General features: G+C 36.5%; 1 protein-coding gene and 1 long non-coding RNA gene across 11 annotated transcripts in view; one reads left to right on the top strand and one right to left on the bottom strand.

The window, feature by feature from the left end:
* CPNE4 (copine 4) overlaps positions 1 to 20,397 on the bottom strand; it is a 436,822-nt gene that overhangs the window by 338,579 nt on the left and 77,846 nt on the right. The window lies entirely within an intron of this gene.
* The window catches only part of LOC115292282, a 34,548-nt gene continuing 22,269 nt past the window's right edge, over positions 8,119 to 20,397 (top strand). For 2 of the 7 annotated variants that reach the window (XR_003908896.1, XR_003908893.1), the window contains exons 1-3: positions 8,119 to 8,265; positions 9,594 to 9,763; positions 18,371 to 18,491. This is a non-coding gene — a long non-coding RNA (uncharacterized LOC115292282). Of the gene's footprint in view, positions 8,266 to 8,293; positions 8,351 to 9,476; positions 9,764 to 18,349; positions 18,492 to 20,397 lie in introns of those variants that run through there. The other 5 variants (XR_003908899.1, XR_003908897.1, XR_003908895.1 and 2 more) reach the window with 5 other exon arrangements.

Here is a 20,397-nt window from a genome sequence, read left to right as displayed (position 1 = left end):
CTCCACTATAATTGACCATGGAGAATCTACAGAAACCAGAGGGAGGTGTGGACTAGAGGTATTAATTTAAAAAATTGTGAGAAACTCCAAGGGCAGGGACAGGATAGGGGAAACTACTAGGCGTTTTGTCTGCTTCTCTTCCAAGTTACAAGATAACAAGCACTGCAAAAAAAAAAAAAAAAAAAAAAAAAAAAACGCCAATAGCTAATAAATATTTGTTGACTTGAAGCAGAACTACCAGAATAGATGTGCCAAGAATTTTAAATGAGCAATAATAATGATACCTATAACAAATACATTTATAAACAAAGATATGAGGGATGCCTGCCTGGGTAGCCCCGTTGGTTGAGTGTGACGCTTGAAATTAGCTCAGGTCATGATCCCGGGGTTGTGGGATCGAGCTCCTCTCCCCGGCCTCAGGCTCTGCGCTGAGTTGGAGCCTGCTTAAGATTCTTTCTCTCCCTCTGCCCCTCCCTTACTTGCATGCTCTCTCTCTCTCTATCTAAAAATAAAATAAAAACAAAGGTATGAAGAATAACAAGGAAAGAATTATAATGAGAAGAAGCAAGTGGGGTTATTGGAGGATAAAAGAAAACAAAAACATGAATAAAACAAGAAAAGGTTTTTGAGGAGGGCCAAGAAGAGAAGAAACCAGAGAAGGAAACTCAGTCTCCAAATTTTGAATGAGAAATTGTCCATTCCTGTTGTCTTAAATTCCTTTACTACTCTAGAGAAGGATAATTATTTAAGTCAGGACTTGAAGGATGGGTCTAAAAGCAAGCGGACAAGAGAAAGAAACAGCGCGCCAGGAAAATGGAACAGGTTGGGCAAGAAGTGGAGGTCTGAGATTGAAATAGTGGGGAGGCGGGTACAGCAATGAGTGATCCATGTGATTAGAACATAGGATGTGGTGGAAAGGAGAGAGCAGCATGGAGAGGAGGCTGAACTGAGGGACCTCGCCTGCCTTGCAACTAACAAGAGCTAGGGTTATGTACTGAACATTTATTAGGTTTCAGCAATTTTGCTTAACAATTTACTTTCTTTCTCATTAAAAAATTTTTTTCCCATGTAAACCTGACAGGCAATTATTAAGCCCATTTTACAGATGAGGGGAAATGAAGCCTAGAAAATCCTGTTTGTTAATTTGCTTGTTTGAGCAAGTTTTTTTAGTTGTTTTATTTGCTTTTCAAATGATCATGGAGCTATCTCAGATCTTGTCTGTTTCCAATTGTCCTGGCCAAAATACAAAAGTGATCATTTAACTTCCCTCTCTATAATCCTTCAGTGCACTCCAGCACTTTGAGGATTAAGAACAAGCTCCATACTATGGCATGCAGAGCCCATCTCCCACTGTATCTCCACTTGTACCTTTCCCTCCATCCACTGTAAATGACTTGTTACACACTCATAAGGCTCCATCACAACTCAAGAAACCTCATTGTCACTGGTGAATTATTCAGCTGGTTCCCACTCCAGAATGGGTGCTCTCTGCAGTCAAGGGTGTATACTATTTATATTTTCATCCCATTGCCAAGTATAATGCCTGATTGAAAATGAGGGTATGATGTTTGTTGAATGGATGAATGAATGAATGAATCAATCAATCAATCAAATCATCTTTGTGTTCCCCTATGCAAAGCAATCCTCCAAATACATTCAACAGCATAGTTTACCCTCTGGTCTGGACATTAACTAGAGTTTAATTTTTCTCTGCCTGCTCCCCACTGCCTACCTCCCCATCATGGTTTCCTGGCTTTGTCTTTGTAGCAAGAGGTAGAGATAGGTAGCTAGGTTATGTTTGAAAAAACATTTAAGAATAACCTTGCAGGGGCACCTAGGTGGCTCAGTCAGTTGAGCATCCGACTTCGGCTCAGGTCATGATCGCACAGTTCATGGGTTCGACCCTGCATCAGGCTCTGTGCTGACAGCTCAGAGCTTGGAGCCTGCTTCTAATTCTGGGTGTCCCTCTCTCTCTGCTCCTCCCCTGCTCATGATCTGTCTCTCTCTGTCTTTCAAGAATAAATAAATGTTTAAAAAAATTTTTTAAAGAATAACTTTGCAAACAGGCAAGAAAAGTTATTTCCTTTTTTTCTGTTTGCATTCTTGATGCCATTTAGATTTATGTAAAAATATGGAAAAATCACTCAAACACATATTAGATGCATGCACAGGATAAAGGCCTGGAAGAAAATACACTATGATGTTAATTTATTTCAGAGTAATGGGATTAACAGGTGATTTTAATTTTCAGAATTGTGCATTTTGGAATTTTCTAAATTGTAGGTAACAAATATGCATATATTACTTTTGTGACAAAAACACAATAAGGATTATGTTTTAAAGCATTATGCAAATCCTGCAGACATGAGCTCTAGTTGTATAATATTTATGTTCAATATCTACAGTAAGTATGTATTAATTATATATATCATATCAATGAATTAAAATATATATAATTTAAAACCTAGTCTGATTTTCTAAAAAATATTTGCAGGTAAATTTGGGATTGTATTTAACACAAAAGCTTAGTGAAGCAAGCTTTAAATCTACTAGGCTATTAAACCTAAGGGAATTTCATCATGAAAACAGTCCAAACCTATTCAAAGGAACAAGCCTTTCAAGCCAATGACCCCCACAGCCCTTTTTCCTTTGCCTTTCAGCAGTCAGAGTTGCCCATCTGACACAGAGGTCTTAAAGGGCAACAGCATCCCAGCAGCGACTGTCCACAGCAAGTAGTCCAAAGTGCACCTGAAGACCTGAAGCTGTGTCCAAGCAGATGTGCCCGAGGTGTGATCACCATGAGGAGAAAAAGACTGCATCCTGTCCATGCCTGCATCTGGCCATGCTTGTTAAGGCAAACATCCTGGAGTGAATGTTTGGCTGTCCACACTCACTCCATGTCAGCTTGAAACAGATGGAAGAGCCAGAGGAAGCTGTCACTTCAGAAGCTTCTGTTTCCCTGACACCCATGTCAGGATATGGAAAATGAAGGGAATGAGCAGCAGCTGGTTGCTCCAGATCCAAGTCTGGCTTCTGGTATTGACAGCGAGTGACGAGGCTCTGGATACAGTCCAGTGAGGACAGCCAATTCTGTCATTAGCTGAGAGAAGGCAGAGCTAGAGAGTCTCCCAAATGATGGTTGCAAAGAAAGTCATTCGGATTTCTAGTGTCCATCAAATGAGCCTTGAGGAGACAGAAGACTCCTTCTGCCTCTAGAATGGTTAAGATTTATAAGTTTGGCCAGATTTATGTGTCACACATCTTGCTATCCTCCCATTTATTTACCAATCGCCAGCTCCCAACTTGTCCTCACAAACAGAGAAAAAGACTTGCTATGTTCTGGAAGACACCAAGGATGGCTGCATTTATTCACTATTCACTCATTTATGCCTTATAAGAAGCACAGAAATCACCTTACTACAAACACCAAGCCCACAAGGGACAAACAATCCCCAGTACAGACCAATTTTGAATGTCTTTTGGTAGCACCTAGGTCTCTGTGTTTTATATCACCATTGTATCAGTCCACAAGTGTTGACTGAGAATTGAGTAAAAGAGATAAAGTCTCTACCCTCATGGAGTTTTAGAGCACCAACCTCGATTAGTAAAGTAACTGATCTTGAGTCTGTTCAATTCATTATCTATTTTCCTCTATTAAGGGGTTGCTCAGCATCAGCAGGAAGTCAGCTTTGTCACCAAACCAACTTAAATTTCCTATCTCCCTCCTCCTCTCTTCTTTCTCTAAATAAAATGAACATGTTGGTTCTATCCCTGATATAGCACATGCCCTCCTGTACTGTAATTATCTGTTCACTGGCCTGTCTCCTCCACTCTCAGGTGAACTAAGCGAGAGACCATCATTGTTCTCTACTATATACCCAGCATCTTGTTCAGCAGTTAGCATGTTGTAGACACTAAAGAAATATTCACTGAATGGGAAAATGAATGACAAAGAGGACCCAAAAAGATGCTTCTGAGTTACACAATCTGGATCAGCTCCAGCCAAACTCAACTGGGTAAGGTTTTTCTGATAACCTCTCACTGACTGTTAATAATGTTCCTTCCTTCCCTTTCTGCATAATAGTAACAATAACCATGATGGCTAACAAAGAATGAGCCCTTAATGTGTGCTGGGAATTGTGCTAATAAGCACTTTACTTGAATTAATTAAATGCTCACAGTTCAACATGAGGTATGTATCATCATCATCATCATCATCTTAATTACAGATGAGGAACTTAAGCAATTTAGCCAAAGTTAAATGATTATTAAGTATCAGAGTCTGATATCCGAACTTGTTCTTAACTACTGGCTTTCTTTTCATGGGCTTTCCACTCTACTACACATCACCCCTCTCCTTCCATTCCATCTAAGGTATTCCTATCAAAACCAAGGCTGTGAGAGGTGGGACAAAGATGGCACTGATACAATCCCTAGTAGTTTCTTAGCTCCTACCACAACCCTGGGCCTAATTTAAGGGGTAAACAACTAAAGAATGAGTGAATCTGCTCTAAAAGCTTACCAATCTCTCGTTCTTGTAAACTCTTTCATGGAAATCCCCTCCAGTTTGTGGAGAAATCAGAAATACCAGAAATAAGAAATCAGAGTGACTCTTTATGATGAGGTGAAAGGACTAAACTCTAAGCCAAGAAGATGCTTTGCCAGAGATCTATAATGACATCATCCAGGACCTGGAAGAGAAAACCTGTAAGGTAGGCAGAGATTTTAGCTTTGTCCCTTGTCTCTTTTCTATCCCTTCTTCATGTCTTCACATCTCTTCTGGTAGAGGACTTTGGCCTCCAAGAACTTGCTCACCATACCATACCACCTGCACAGACTTTCCTCCTTGGCAAAGCTCCAAATGCTACTCTGCAAATTTCCTTTATCAAAGTTGATCCTTTTGTGTCCCATTCTCTCCTGCCTACCTATCTTGCTGGAAAGTTCTTCAACTAATTAGCCAGTGGGTCAAAAATGTATACTACTGATAGGATTTTGTTTTGTTTTGTTTTAATCTTTAAACACTCTTAGAGATGCAAAACCTTAGTGCTACTGAATGAATCTGCATTAATGTCACTGGCTGCCTGACAAGCCTCTGGGAACAGAAAGACCCCTTTTCAGGGAAAGTACTAGTCAAGTGTCTCTTAATCAACAACCACTTGAGTACTGTCTATAAGATGCACATGTAGGGCAGGCCCTCTTGGCTGCTAGTGTTATTGTAAATGTGCTGTAGAGATTTTGCAAGTAGGCACCTAACATGCACCACCCAGGAGGCTCTTGCCAGTGACTCCACTTGACTCAATAGATGATAAGGTATTTTTTAAATATAACTTATTGTCAAGTTGGCTAACATACAGTATATACAGTGTGCTCTTAGTTTTGGGGGTAGATTCCTGTGATTCATCGCTTACATACAACACCCAGTGCTCATCCCAACAAGTGCCCTCCTCAATGTTAAGGTATTTCAATGGGTGTTAACAAGAGGTATTGGAAAGAACCGTAATTTTCTCATCAGATAGTTTTTATCTTGAAATCTAGACTATATTAGTCAGGATCCCTTTAGGAAACAAATGCACATTCAAATTAGGGATACAGCCAGCCCAGAGAGACCTTGTGGGAAGGAGCCAAGAAATGTATACCCTAACCTCATCTTTTCTCTGATCTCCTGTTGGAGCTCCCTATAAAAACATCAACAACTACAACAAAACAATTGGAAGCCAAAGGATTTATTTATTGGTGTGGTTATTATGTGGCAGTTGTGGCAATTATAATAACACATAAGAAATATCTCATTGCATGACTTAGTGGTACATGTTACAAAGGCTGCGGTGCGAATGGTGCCCCCCCTGGTATCAAGTAACATGGCAGCCCTGCACAGTACAGTGCATGGCAAGTAATAGGTGTTCAGTGAATATTAATTCTTTTGTTACTTTCATTTGGGGCAGACTAAATATAAAGTCACCAATTATATGTAGATCTCTGGGTCCTTACATATGGGAACCTAAGGAACAGAGCTGCCACCCTTCAGTTTACCTCCTTTCTTTAGTTACCACAGAACTTACTGAATGGCAGGGAGCTTTCAAACCTGACTCCTGTAATCATAGTATTTTCAGAAATAGGCTTTCAAACTTCCTGCTTCCCCTCTTGTGCCTTTGCCTTTCTCACAAGGTGAGGTAAGGCAGATGAGCAGATGCAAGGTGAGAAAGAATGAGCTCACAGGAAACAAAGTGTGTTGATTAGAAATATTTCCAATCAACGCATAGGCCAATACTTCATACAGGAAATATCACTACCTGATATTTTAGCAAAGGCAACTTACACTTACTCATTCCTCATAAATTTCAGGGAAGTTTCTTTCTTCTTTCTTTCTTTTTTTTCTCAGGGCAGTTTCAATCATGACAGAAAGTACAGCCAATGAAACTTGCTCTACCAAACAGACTGATAGGATCTTTTGTGATATGCTCCTGAAATCCACACACCACTGAACAAAATCCTCAGCATGTGATTAGTGAAAAATGTCTCAGGAAAGGAAATGAAAATGATTTCGGTAAAGGAAAAATTGGTGGATTGCTTTAATTAAAAGGTCAGGGAGGAACTGACTTCTCCTCAAGTAGAAGAGGATCCTTATCTTGACCAACAGCACTCTTTTGCAAAGGGAACTATACTCAGAGAGTAAACTCTATCCCTAAATACCTCAGTGTCACATATCATATTCATGGGTATGTAAACGGTGCTTGTAGGACCTGCCCCAGTGTTTATAGTTTATATGACTTCTGAGCTTCCCTTGAACTCTGAGGGATGAAGAATTGAAGTATTTCCCTCTAATCACAGAGACCATTGATGTCCCCATCCCCATTTCATCCCTACCTTTATTTTGCTCTAATCTTTTTACAACTCAGAAAAAATTCCAAGAAAATCAATCTAAAGACAGCATGCACATATTTTGGTTATTAACATAAATATAGAGGGCAAAGGGATGATGAAATTGTGTGACATTAGAGAAATTACTTCTCTGGCCTTCAAATTTCTTATCTGTGCAACAGAGATTTAGATTAGAGCTAGAACATACTTTCTCCTAAGAGGAAACAACCCCCTTGGTTCTTACATCTTCAAGTTCATTGGCTTTCAAAATGCTATCTCTTTTTCTATCTCTAGTTTGGTACTGTGGTACAAGTGGGCACCAACCTGATATAGCTGCAGCTGCCAAATGGACACAATAGTCAGAGGACAGGAAGGTTCAAGAGACTTCCTGAATGATGTACCTGTGAGTATCAGAGAGCCCTCACATGTCAGTTAATGGGTTTGGAAAGGAGGATAGGCGATCTCAGAACCAAAGGTCAACAGTGTAAACAGAAGTATACGCATGCTGATAATTTGAAAGGCCTCATTACCTAGGTTTCAAGGTCACGGTATAGAAGCCTGAAAGGAAACCTAGATATCTGAAATATGACAGATTAGGCCACTAAATACCTCAGTCTCCAAGTGAGACCTAGCCTAGATCCCCTTCCAATCACTGAATGAAGATTATCAATTGAGTTCCTGCTTTGTGTCCCGTTTTGTGCTAGGTGCTGGTGACTAAGTGACTATGACTGACTCAGACTCCACCATCATGGAAAAGACAGACATTAAACAAGTAAGTATATAAACATATACCTATACACTTGGATATGGGCCATGAATAAAAGGTAAATAGTATGATAAGATAAGAGAGGTACTTTATGGTGTGAGAGGATTTTCTGAGGAAATAACATTTAAGCTGAACCTGATGGATGAGTAAAAATCAGCGGAGGAAAGAGTTGATAGAAGAATATTCCAGCATATTCGAGGTCTACAAGTTTGTCTATACTTGTCTATACTTAGTCAATGTGGCTGAGGCACTGAGAACAGGAGGAAAAGGAGACTGGGAGGCAGTCAAGGGTCAGAACATACCTTACAGACCACACTGAAAGTTTGGAATTTTAAATACAGTGATAAGTGACATGACCTATATAATTTCATAAACGATCACTCTGGAGTAGCGTCAAGAATGAACTGGAGATCAAGAATGGAACTGAAGGGAACATCTGGGTGATCATTATATCTGTGATGTCATAAAACATCAGAAGCTTGGACTGATGCAGTGGCAGAGGAGAGAGATGGGCAGATTTTAGAAGTATCTTGGGAGAAAATGGACAGGTCTTGTGCGAAGTGGGATATGAATAGAAGATGAAGGAGAAGATGAAATGGCATCTGCTTATATTCATGGAATGACCATCTACATACTTGGAGGTACACGTCAATTTTTGAGAAGGGAGAAGTACTGAGAAAGGAAGAAATACAGGAATCAGAGATGGAAATCAAGTGTTATGTTTTGGTACAACTATATGATTTTCTTCTTATTGAGACATTTCTCTCTCTCTCTCTCTCTCTCTCTCTCTCTCTCTCTCTCTCCCCTTCCCTCCCACCTTCCCCTGCCCTTCCCTCTCTCTCCATATAGATAGATAGATAGATAGATAGATCGATCATTTTTTCCCAATGTATGATTTTCTCCAAAGGCCTCCAACTAGCTCTTTGGATGTGGCACATGGCTTGGTGCAGTTGGGCCGAGTTCAGTTACAGTGACAGAGAGCAGGGCAAGGAAGTTGAAGGTATATTGCAAGAGAGAAAGAGATTAAAATGAAGGCTAATAAAATATAATCTGGATAGGAGAAATAGGAAGAGGCTGATAGAAAAACATGGAGGAACCAGTAGAATAGACATATCAATGAGGTCTCAGAATTACTGAGTGGAGGTAATTCAGTGAACTGAAATGTAAGATGACTGGATTAGCAATATTGGAGGCGAGGCACTTTGAATTGATGACCAAAGTAAAAAATGAAAAACAGATAGGATAAATGGTGTAGAGGAGAGCAAAAGATTATTGGAGATAGGAAGGTCTCAGTCCTTTGAGGTATATTCAAGTACTGTATGTCACATCAAGGATGTCAAGTATTTTTAAGATAATAGCAGAAGGTAGGGAGCCGAGGAAGACTGAGCCAGGTCTTCAGTGATTGAAAGAGGGTGACCAGGAGTAAGGAAAGAAGACAGCATGACTTGATAATGTGGCTTTGAAAAAATATACTTTGCTTGAGAAGGCTACAGGAAAAGTGGTATCTTAGGGGTTCCACCAGATATCAACCTAGGCAAAATGGAGATGAAATGTTTGCACTGGAAGTAAAAGATGAAGTGCACCATTTGAAGAATTCCAGGAAACCAACTGGAAGTGGGCTTTTGGAGGGAGGAAATAATGTTTGACGGTCTGTGAGGAATACGTACAAATTAGTGGAGAGCTATGACTTTCCCTTTATGCAGTAAGAAAACCCAGGAGTAATTAAAGGCTGGGCAGTGAGTGTACGGTACAACAATGTAATTCTCCAATTTTATTTTGCTTTGTCTTATTTTGTTTTGTTTTTTGTGTGGATTTTTTCTTTTCTTTTTTTCTTTTTTTTTTGCACAAATAGTATTCAAAACTGATATGATAATGGCTGCTTAAGCCAGGACTTTTACTCTTTTCCACATAAAAATCATATAAAAGTAATAAAGAGAATATAAAGAAAACTTTCAAATGCCATTTTTAGTGAGAACAAGGCACAGATTTAATCCACAGAGCCCTGAAACATACAAGAGGGCTGCCAAAAGCAGCAGAGCAGAAGCAGAAGCTGCAGTGAAGAGAACTCTGTGAATAAACAGATAAGAGAACTCAACATTGACAGGTTCCAGAAAGGATCAGCAACGCGTATTTAATCAGGTAAGGGTTTTACCTGAACTGCAAAAGGGGTCTTTCTGTTTGGCAGTGGGTGTAGGCTGGGTGAGCAGGACTGGTAGCAAGAAGCCTGCTGTACAAAATCTGCTTCAAAGAAGGTGAGAGATGATTACACAAGAAAATGGGGGGTGGGGGGAGGGGAAAATGGATGATGGGCATGGAGAAGGGCACTTGGTGGGATGAGCACTGGGTGTTATACGAAAGCAAACTTTACAATAAACTATATTTAAAAAGAAAGAAAGAAAAATAAATAAAATGGCTAAAGATTCACCCAAGTAAAAAAAGAAACAAAGAAAAAAAAAGAAATAATAGGATGAGTCTTGTCTGTGTAGCATCAAAAAAAAAAAAAAAGAGATAATCTTTGGGCTAGGATGTTTCTAAGTTACCCTAGACCTTTACCACCTCAAAGAGAAACTTACTATATTAACTAGTTGAGGGAAATCCAAGTTGCTCACTAAAGAGCAAAAAGTGAACTGGCAAAGACCTGATACAAATACAAAAAAAATGTGCAAAAGAGAAAAAACTTACATATAGACACAAAAATATATATTAGAAAATTTCATGTACATATGAAAAGTATGATGGAGTGGTAACGTAAGAACTCAAAAAAAGACAGAAAAAAAACAAGAAAAAAGAAATGAATTACAAAACCTAGAAAACCAGCAAAAAGAAAAAAAAAGATATAAAGATGAAACTTCAAAAAGCAAGAGAAAACATCAAAGATAACATATTAAGGGACATGTAGACCAGGTATGAGAAAACAATAAACCAAAAAACAGGCACATAAATGAGTTAAGGTTTAGACAATGGAAAATATGAGAAAGGCAAACTATGAATAATCAGAGCTCTCCAAAACTAAAACTAAACAAAAACTATACAACAAAACAGAATAACTTATTAAAATATAATCAAGAAATGTATCTGTAATAAAAGCTTTGAATATACTTATTGAAAGAGTATAACAGGCACCAGAAAATTTATATGAAAATAGTCAATGGAGAGACATATCCAAAATTATCACATTTTATTTTTGTTTATTTTCTAAAAGTTAATTAAACTAAAAAAGAAGTCCATCCTTTTCTTCCATCCTTAACCCCTGACTCTGGCTACCCCCAATCTTTCCTCTGTACCTATGAGCTTGATTTTTATTTATTTACTTGTAGATTACACAAATAAGAGAGATCACACGGTGTTTAACGTTCTCTGACTTATTTCATTTATGCCCTTGAGGTCCATCCATGTTGCTGCAAACGGCAAGACTTCATGATATTTTCTGGCTGAATAATATTCTATTGTATGTATATTTCACAATTTCATTATCCATTTATTCATACTGGACACTTATGTTGGTTCCATATCTCAGCTATTACACATAATGCAGCAAGAAATATGGGCTGCATATATCTTTCAAGTTAGTGTTTTCATTTTCTCCAGATAAATACCCAAATGCAGAATTGCTAGATAATATAGTGGTTCTATTTTTAATTTTTTGAGGAACCTCTATACTGTTTTGCATAGTGGCTGCACCAATTTACATTTCTACCAACAGTGCATGAGGGTCCCTTTTCATATCCTTGCCAGCACTTGTTGTTTCTTGTGTTTTTGATAATAGCCAGTCTAACAGGTGTGAAGTGATATATCATTGGAGTTTTGACTTGCATTTCCCTGAATGATGTAGACATCTTGTAAGTCTTCTTTGTAAAAATGTTTTTTCAGATCTTCTACCTACTTTTTAATTGGATTGTTTGTATTGTTTGCTACTGAATTCTATTGAGTTCTCTATATATTTGAGATATTAGTTCCTTATCAAATATATACTTTACCAGTATTTTCTCCCATTCTGTAGGTTGCCTTTTCACTTTCTAGATGATTTCCTTTGTTGTGCAGGACTTTTTGGTTTGATGTGGTCTCACTTGTTTATATTTCTTTCTGTTGCCTTTGCTTTCAGTGTCAGATTCAAAAAATTATCACCAAAACCTATGTCAAGGACATAACTGCCTATGTTTCCTTCTAGGAGCTTTATGATTTTAGGTCTTATGTTCAAGTCTTTAATCCATTTTGAGCTAATTTTTATCTATGATGTAAGATAGTGGTCCAGTTTCATTCTTTTGCATGTGGCTGTTCATTTTTCCTACCACTTACTGAAGAAACTGTCCTTTCTCCATTATCTATTCTCTCCCGCATTTTAAATAATTATTTCGACAACAATGCAAACTATGGAGTAAAAATCAGACTGATGTAAGATTTCTCTACAAAAGAAACTCTATACCAGAAGACAATGCAGCAACACTTACAAGTTTTCAAAGGATGAAGTTATGAGCCAAGGATTTTAAATACAGACAAACCGTCCTTCAGGTGTAAAGGCCACTGACTAATGTTTTTGAACTTCTAAGTATTTTTTTAAAATCTTTATTTATTTTTGAGAGAGACGGAGACAGAACACAAGCTGGGGAGGGTCAGAGAGAGAGGGAGACACAGAATCTGAATCAGGCTCCAGGCTCCAAGCTGTCAGCACAGAGCCGATGTGAGGCCTGAACTCACAAACCATAAGATCATGACTTGAGCTGAAGTTGGATGCTTAACCGACTGAGCCACCCAGTCTGTTGGCTTTAAATGTAATGGACTAAACTGTCTAATCAAAAGACATAAACTTGTTGAATGGATAACAAACCGAGACCAGATAAGACTTCAACAGATGAACATAGGGGAAGGAAAGGAAAAATAAGATAAAAACAGAGAGGGAGGCAACCCTTAAGAGACTCTTAAATAAAGAGAACAAACTGATGGTTGCTGTTGGGTGGGGGGATGGGTTACATAGGTGACAGGCATTAAGGAGAGCACCTTCCAGGATGAGCACTGGATGTCATATGTAAGAGATGAATCACTGGGTTCTACTCCTAAAGCTAGGACTATACTGTATGTTAACTAACTTGAATTTAAATTAAAAAAATAAAAAAGGCCAAATTATATACTGCCTGCCAGAGACACACTTTAGCTTGTAGCTTTAACAACACATAAAGACTATAAGTGAAGGGATAGAAAACCATATTCCACACAAATAGAAACCAAAAGAAAGCTAGGGCAGCTATACTTATATCAGACAAAGTTTATTTTAAGCCAAAAACTCGAATAAGAGACAAAGAAGGTCATCATATCATGAAAAAGAGGTCAATTTACTAAGAGGACTTAATAATTCTAAACATGTATACACCCAACACCAGAGCAATTATATATATAAAGCAAATATTAACAGATCTAAAAACAGAGACAGCAACACTCTAGTAGTGGTGGACTTCAATATCCTACTTTCACAGTGCATAAATCATCCAGACAGAAAACCAATTAAAAAATGGACTTAAACTACATGGTAGACCAGATGGATCTAACAGACATTTATAGAATATTCCATATAACAGCAGAATAATATATTCTTATGCATACATGAAACAATGTCAAGGATAGATTATATGTTAGGTCACAAGGCAAGCTTTAACAAAAGCAAGAAGACTGAAATCATATCAAGAATGATTTTGGATCACAATGGTATAAAACTGAAAAATCAATTACAAGAAAAATCACAAATATGTGGAAATTAAGCAACATGCTCCTAAATAAGTAATGGATTAAAAAAGAAATCAAAAGGGAAATCAAAAAACATCTTGAAACAATGAAAATGAAAACACAATATATCAAAACTTATGCGATGCAACAAAAGCAGTTCTAAAATGGAAGTTTACAGTGATAAATGCCTACACTGAGGGGGGACAAAAGAAATTACAAATAAACAACCTAAATGTATACCTCAAGAAACTAGAGAAAGAAGAACAAAACAAGCCTAAAGTTACTAGGAAGAAGAAAATAACAAAGATCACAGTGAAAATAAATCATGTAGAGATAAGACTCAAATAAACATAATTTAAAAATGAAAAAGAAGATATAATGACTGATAACGCAGACATACTAAGGATCATAAGAAACTACTATGAACAACTATAAGCCAACCAATTAGATAACCTAGAAGAAATGATAAATTCCTAGAAACATACAACTTTCCAAGAATGAATCATGAAAAATAGAAAATCTGAACATATAACTTACTCATAAGGAAACTGCCTCAGTAATCACAAAGTCCCAACAAAGAAAAATCCAGGACCAGATGGTTTCACTGTTAAATTTTACCAAACATTTAAGGAAGAATTAAAACAAACTCTTCTCCAACTCTTCCAAAAAATTGGAGAGAGAACACTTCCAAATTTATTTTACACAGCCAGCATTACACTAACACCAAAGCCAGATAAGAGCACTACAAGAAAAAAAAATTATGGGCCAATATCCCTGATAAGCATTGATGCAAAAATCTTCAACAAAGTATCAACAAACTGTGATAAACAGTACATTAAAAGGATCATACACCACAGTCAAGTAAGATTTATTCCTAGGATGCAAGGATAGTTCAACATCTGCAAATTTAAAAAATGTGATATGCTACATCAACAAAATTAAGATAGAAATCAGACAATCATGTCAATAGATGCAGAAAGAGTATTTGACAAAATTCAACATCCTTTCATGATAAAAATTCTCAACACTTTTGATGTAGAAAGAACATGCTTCAACATAATAAAGGCTGTATATGAGAAGCCCACAGCTAACATTATAAACAATGAAAAGCTGAAAGCTTTTCCTTTAAGATCAGAAACAAGATAAGGATGCACACTCTCACCACTTCTTTCCCACAGAGTACTGGAATGCCTAGCCAGAGCAATTAGTCAAAAAATGAAAATAAAAAACATCCACATCAGAAAGGAACATGTAAAATTATCTTTGTTTACAGATGACAGGATCTTATATGTAGAAAATCCTAAAGAATCCAGCAAAAATATTCTTAGAATTAATAAACAAATTCAGTAGAATTGAAGGATACAAAATCAATATACAAAAATCAGTTGAGTTACTATATACTAAGAATATATGAGCTGTATACTAAGAACATGAGCTGTCAAAAAAGAGAAATTAAGAAAACAATCCATCTATATAATAGCATCAAAAAGAGTAAAATACTTGGGAATAAATTTAACCAAGGAAGCAAAAAGACTTATTTTCTGAAAACTATAAGACACTAATGAAAGAAACTGAAGAAGACATAAATAAAAAGAAAAACATTCAGTGTTCATGGGATGGAAGAATGAATATTGTTAAAATGCCCATATGACTCAACGTACTCTACAGATTCAATGCAAGCTCTATCAAAATTCCAATTACATTTTTCACAAAACTAGAAAAAAACAATATTAAAATTAGCATAGTATCAGAAAAGATTGCAGATACTCAAATCAATCTTGAGAATGAAGAGCAAAACTGGAAGCATCACACTTTCTGATTTCAAACTATATCACAAAACTAGACAGTAATAAAAAAAATATGGTACTGGCAGAAGGACAGACACATAAACGAATGGAAAAGAATAAAAAGCCCAGATATAAATTCATGCATATGTGGTCAATTAATTTTCAACAAAGGTACCAAGAATAGATAATTAGGAAAGGACAGTCTCATCAATAAATGGTGCTAGAAAAATAGGATATTCACATGTAAAAGAATAAAACTGGATGATTATCTTATACCATATACAAAAATTGACTCAAAATGGATTAAACATGAACCTAAGACCTAACACCATATAATTCTAGAAGAAAACTTATAGGGTAAGCTCCTTGACATTGGTCTTAGCAATGATTTTTTTTAATTGACAATAACAGCAAAGGCAACAAAAGAAAAAAGAAACAAGTGGGAATATATCAAAGTAAAAAGCTTCTGCACAAGAAGAAAAACCATCGACAAAATGAAAAGGCAACATATGGAAGGGCAGAAAATATTTGCAAGCCACACATCCAATAAGGAGTTAATATCCAAAATATATAAAGAACTAACACTACTCAACAGCAAAAAAATAAAACAAATAGCGACTTAAAAATGCACAAAGGACCTGCATAGACAATTTTCCAAAGAGCACATATAAATGCCCTATAGGTATGTGAAAAGGTGCTCAGTATCACTAATCATCAAAGAAATGCAAATCAGAAACATAAAGCCAGGATGACTATTATCAAAGAGAGAAGCAATAACAAATCCTGGTGAGGATGTGGAGAAAAGGGAACTCTTGTACACTGCTGATGAGAATATAACCTGTAAAGCCATCCTGCAAAATGCAGAACTTCCTCAAAATTAAAAATAGAAAAAGTAGCAATCCTGTTTATGAGTGTATATCCAAGGGAAATGAAATCACTATCTCAAAGAGGTATCTGTGCTCCCATGTTATTGTAGAATTACTCACAATAGGCGAGGTGTGGAAACAACCTGAGACTGTGTTGATGGATGAATGGATAAAGAAAAAATAATATATAGGTAGATATCAATATTTCACATGCTTACTTTGGCAACACATATACTATATACTGTTATTTTATTATATACATACATATGGAATATATTTGTTATATATAGACACATACATTATATACATATACATGTATATGTAAATATATATACACATAAATATATGGAATATTATTATTCAGTCTTTAAAAAGAAAGAAATACTGCCACTTGCAACAATATGGATGAACCTAAAAGGTATGCTAAGTGAAGCAAGCCAGATGGAGAAAGATAAATATTGCATCATATCATTTATATGTGAAATCAAAGAAAGAAAGAGAGACAGAGGGACAGAGAGACAGAGAGAGACAGAAAGAGAGGACAGTGCAGAGCCAGCTTAGGATTCTCTCCTTCCGTCTCTGTCCCTCCCCCATTCACATACATGTTCTCTCTCTTTTTCTCTCTATCTCTCCCTCTCAAAGTAAATAAACTTCAGTAAAAAAGAAAGAGAAAACAAATAAAGGCTAAGTATGCTACATAAATCTATAATATCAAGAAAATACTAGAATATTTTTCTAAATATCAAACTGTAAGAAAAAAATGGAAAAGGTTACACTGTCAAAGTTTTTTTTAACTTGATAAAGCGTCATACAATAGGAGTATATGGATACTTAACAACAACAAAAAAATATCTGAGCTCAAAAGACAGAATTAGATGTAATGGGCAAACTCAAGGGTCATCTCATTAAAGTGAGGAATATTCAGGGATAGTTACCATAATGACTACTGTTCAGCACATTATGAAATTCATACTACTACTAAAATATTATTAAATTGCCAGAAACAAAAGTAAAAGCTTGCCAAAACACTGTTGTCAATGCCCTAGAGAATGGGCATTCAGACACCACTAACGCAACTTGGTACACAGCTTACAGCAGGAAATTTAGCAATATTGTTGAAAATTATGAAAGCATGTGCCCTTTGACCCAGCCATTCCACTTCTCTGCACATACGCACAAAGTTATCCATTATAGCATTAGTCGAAATAGCTAAATACTGTTTACAGTCTAAAGTTCAACAACAGAGAATTTGGTTAAATAAGTTAACTGCATATCCAAACAATGAAATACCATGCAGCTGTTAAAAGAAAAGGAAGAATAAGAATGGCTATTTGTGTTGATAAGGAATGATCTCCATAATATACTATTGTAAAATAAAAAAATAAAGCTACAAACAGTATATAGAAAATATTGTCCTTTTTAGAAAAAGGGAGGAAAGTAAGAACATATGTATGCCTATTTGCTTGCGTATTTATAAAGAAACTGGAAAATGTTTGGGAAACTATTGACAGTGTGTACATTTGGGGAAGGGCTTGGGAGAGCAGGGTGGATAGGTAGAGTGGACTACATGTCTTGGTTCGTCTAGGATTCTCCTGATAGGGCCCAGATCATCCTGGTTTACACCGGTTGTTCCAGTCTAATTATTAGCAATGCCTCCTCATACTCAAAATTGTTTCCATTTAGATGACAAATTATAGGTTACCATTAACTTGTACTGGCAGCCAATGCTTGCAAACACTTATGTAGCTCTTATGCTGTTTCAGGCACAGTTTTAAATACTTTCTGTATATTAAATCCTCACAGCTCGCCTTGTGCCGCTGCTACTGCAGCCAGTGCCTCATTCTTATCTTGGTTTCATGCTGGCAGGACTGGGCCAGTCAGTAATGAAGAGAGCAGTAACAGTCTTTCACAGAGCACTTATAGTACCCTCAGCACTTTATATGCATCCTCTCGTCATCTAATCTGGTTAATGGCCATTCCAGGCATCTATTAACACTTTTCTCATTACACATATGATGTAACTTGAGCCCATAAAGAATGGAAGTAACCTGCCCTAAGTTACACAGTCAGGTAATAACATAGCTGGAGCTTGCATCCAGTTTGGCTTGTCTCCAAAACTGTGTGTGTGTGTGAGTGGTGTGTACACTTGTGTGTACATGTTCAATCCTCATCCCTGAAGCTTAGTATAAAGAAGTACAATATTGTTTGGAATTGAAAAGTTTAATTCCTCATAATTACATCATGAAATTAAGGTAAAATGATGGTTTACAGAGAGAGGAAAGGAAAACAGGTAAGTTTATGCTCTGGATGAAACTTTGCTTTCAACAATACTCCTCTATAATGTATGAATATTCTAGATTCATCATGGCTCTCAACAGGTATCCACGCTGAACGCTAAACTTCATATATAGTATGATCTCAATTATGTAACTCACACAAACAGGAAAAAAAAGAAGAAATTCACCAAAAAATAACAGTGGCTCTCTGAGTTGCAAAATCGTAAGTAATTTTGTTTTCATCTTTATATTTTTCAGTATTACAGTCTTTATATTGAGCATATTTTATCTTCTATATTTTGAAAAGCATGAAGAATTTACTTATAAAGGAAAACATATAGGCTCTAATACACAGAGACTTCTAATTATGCAGCTTATAGTCAAAGACAAATAAAACAAATGACTACATCAAAATTACTGAAGTGCATATTTTTCCAGTATACAGTAGAAAACATCCCTCAGAATTTCCATCCATTGTTCATTAAAGCTACAGGTTTAATTCTCTAAGGAGATCACTTTTTCTGGTTGGCTCTAGGGTGAGGAAAAATGAGTAACTATTGATCTAGGGAAAAGGGGTTAGTGAATTCCAGACATGCCAGGTTTTGTGAGCAGGAACAAATGTTTACAAGGAGACATGAGGACATCAATGCCTTTCTCCCTTATATCTAAGCTTCTCAGAAGACTTACTGAGAGAAAGTGAATCATGCCAAATTTTCCTGAATATTCTGAATAATGCATCAATCTAATTTGTCTTTGGAGATGGGTGTTAAAACTAGAATATTGTCAGAGACACCAAGCAGGAGGAAGGGGCTTAATAGAACATAAAGTAAGAGAGGAAAACGTTAAGATTTATGGAGGACTTAAGATGTTTTGAGGCACAATTAGGCAGTTTTTAAATTAATGATTTCCTTTTAATCTTTGTAACCCCTAGTGAGTGGTATGCTGGGGCTGGCTTGCACTGGTTCCAGAACCAACTGTTAAATTTTCAGGAATTTTGCAAGCCGATTGTTGAACACAGCCATTATTAAAAATTAAGCTGTGTAAACTTTAAATTATATTTAAAACAAAGGTAACAAATATGCAAAACTCATCACTTCCTAATTATTTTACTATAATCTATACTCTTAAGGTTATTTATATCTACTCCATATATAGAAATGGAGGAAATACTACATAAAGCTGCTTTGATGTTAACCATGGTAGTTTTGAAATCAGCCAAGGTGGAAATATTTACACCATGGAAATTAGGGAACACTACAAATCAGAGTTCTTCTTCCCCTTTTTTTCCCTCATTTTGAAGGCTGTTTGTTAATCATTTACCAACATATGACAAGTCCTACCTCTATAAAATAGACTTTATTGTCTGCAACTACATATGTGAAAACCAAGGCCCAAAAAAAGAGGTTATTTTTGAAAAAAAAATCATACAGTATATCTGATGCTATTTACTATTCCTTTAAGGGAATATATTGTAGAGATAATTTGACAAAAAGTTAAAGGAAGTTAAAACTTCTAATTTAAAAACCAAGATTGGGCCTACCACATTCTTAGAATCCTTTGATCATCTTGGCCACAAATCAGGTGTTCAATAAAAAAATTGCCTCCAGTGGTTTACGAAAGTGTTGTTGCTTATTCTTTTTTTTTTTTAATTTTTGACATGTATTCATTTTTGAGAGACAGAGACAGAGTGTGAGCAGAGGAGGGGTAGAGAGAGAGGGAGACACAGAATCTGAAGCAGGCTCCAGGCTCTGAGCTGTCAGCACAGAGCCTGATGCGGGGCTCGAACTCAGGAACTGCGAGATCATGACCTGAAGAACCAAAGCTGGATGCTTAACCACCTGAGCCTCCCAGGTGCCCCACGCTTATTCTTAAGATGTATGTGTCACAAGAATGTATTGTTTGACACAAAAAGACTTTTACTTTCTTACTAAAACCTAATACAAATAAAATTAGGTTTTAGTAAGCTTTAAAAGACTGCCTAAGTTCCCTGTTATTAAAATGTTTATTACATTAAGTATTGCTTTATTTTTGTCAAAGAATTCACTATGACCTGGAAATCTTTTGATACATTTTAAAATTTATTACTGCAATAAAATGGACCAGTAGAGCTTTAAAAAATTGAAAAACGC

The sequence above is a fragment of the Suricata suricatta genome, chromosome 5 (genome assembly GCF_006229205.1).
Source record: "Suricata suricatta isolate VVHF042 chromosome 5, meerkat_22Aug2017_6uvM2_HiC, whole genome shotgun sequence".
In the NCBI taxonomy this organism is placed as follows: domain Eukaryota; kingdom Metazoa; phylum Chordata; class Mammalia; order Carnivora; family Herpestidae; genus Suricata; species Suricata suricatta.
This window is presented reverse-complemented; position numbering and strand designations above follow the sequence as displayed.